This window comes from Rhinichthys klamathensis, unplaced genomic scaffold (assembly GCF_029890125.1).
Source record: "Rhinichthys klamathensis goyatoka isolate OS25496 unplaced genomic scaffold, OSU_Roscu_1.1 h1tg000289l_1, whole genome shotgun sequence".
Taxonomy (NCBI): domain Eukaryota; kingdom Metazoa; phylum Chordata; class Actinopteri; order Cypriniformes; family Leuciscidae; genus Rhinichthys; species Rhinichthys klamathensis.
Window position 1 is genome coordinate 1,468,070 of NW_026606808.1, and position 1,594 is coordinate 1,469,663.

Genomic DNA, 1,594 nt, shown 5'->3' on the forward strand with positions numbered 1-1,594 from the left:
CCCTATAATCATCATATATTTTACAGGTAACAAACCAAATGAAGAAGGCTGCCGCATTACTGTGTCAACCGTGGTAAATACAGGAACATCCTTCATGAAGATACGTGCGCAAGCTTAAAATTCAAGATTACCTTTCTCAATTTGCATGGGTCATTAACCTATATTTGTGTAATTGATAAAGTTATGTTTAAAATCCTTGTAAAGTAGCAAAATAAATGTTCTCTATTTTTAATAACTTTAGGCCCAGTGTCAGTGAAGATGGCGTGGTCAGTGCAATCCTGGTGTTTGTGGGAAATAGAGGAACCTTGCCCAGCTTTCTACTACGGTGTGACCCTGATGAGGTAATTCATCACATCAACAGTTAGCAGTCAAAAGTTTACGTACACCTTGCAGAATAAACTGCTTCATCAGGGTAGTACTAAATAAAAAGACAACATAGACATTTTTGTGTTCCCTCTTATTGCTAAAATAAAGACTAAAATACTGCAAGGTGTATATAAACTTTAACGGGAAAATATCTATCACTTTCATTCATTTGAGCCAAATATAATAATGGACTGGATCTGTTTTATAAACAAATGTTTTCCTTCACTTTTTTTTTTCTCAAGGTATTTTTTTCTGACTTTCCTGCCTCTTTGGAACAAATCCATTCACATTTACTTTGGAGAGCACCGGGACATTGACATAAACAGCACTTTCCAACTACTTCAAAACATTTGGTGACAAATGATTTTGGTTTTCTTGTTTTTGTGCCTTTAGATTTCTTCAGTTTTTTTTTTTTTTTTTTTTTTTTTTAGACAACCTTATATTCACTGTAATGCTGGAGTAAGCATTTTGTCCTGTTTAATGTTGGTGCTATAAAAAAAGGTTTAAGAGCTAAAATTAACAAGGTTCGGTAACACTTTAATTAGGTCTCATTTGTTAATATTAGTTTATGTATTAGCCAACATGATCTAAAAATGAGCATATTTTTACAGTATTTATGAATCTTTGTTAATATTAGTTAATTAAAATATAGTTTGTTAAAGTTAGTTAATACAATTTATAGTCATTGTTCATGCGAGTTCACAGTGCATTATAATTTTAATACACAACTTTTGAATATAATAATGGATTATTAAATTTTTAAATTAACATTAACTAAGACTAATAAATGCTTAAAGTATTATTCATTCTTAGTTCATGTTAACTGAAGGAGTAAACTAATAATACCTTTTTGTAAAGCATTACCCGTTTGAATCTTAGTGTTCACATTTTGCAGTAGAACGTCACATCACATTTTGTTTGTATTAATTCATGGGTTGTGTGTTTGATGTACTGTGTGTTTGCTTCTAAAATGATGTTTGTACTGGTAATCCCTAGGTTATGGGGACCAAATTACCCCAAAAGTATAGTAATACCAGTAAATTACATGGAAACAATCTTATAAATCATACAGAATGATGTTTCTGAAAATGTAAAAACACAAAAATGTTTTCTGTGATGATAGGTTTAGGTTTAGGTACCTTTGTATGAGGGAGAAAATGATTGTGCATATAAGCATCATTGCCCTCCAGACTCTTTCTAAATGAGAGTTAAAGGGATAGTTCACTTT

At 31.2% G+C, this 1,594-nt stretch overlaps 1 long non-coding RNA gene across 1 annotated transcript; it reads left to right on the top strand.

Moving 5' to 3' along the window:
• Positions 1-203: 203 nt before the first annotated feature.
• Positions 204-788, top strand: LOC130103555 (uncharacterized). Its single transcript, XR_008809373.1, has 2 exons — positions 204-341; positions 609-788. It is a non-coding gene; the product is annotated as an uncharacterized LOC130103555 (long non-coding RNA).
• Positions 789-1,594: the final 806 nt, after the last annotated feature.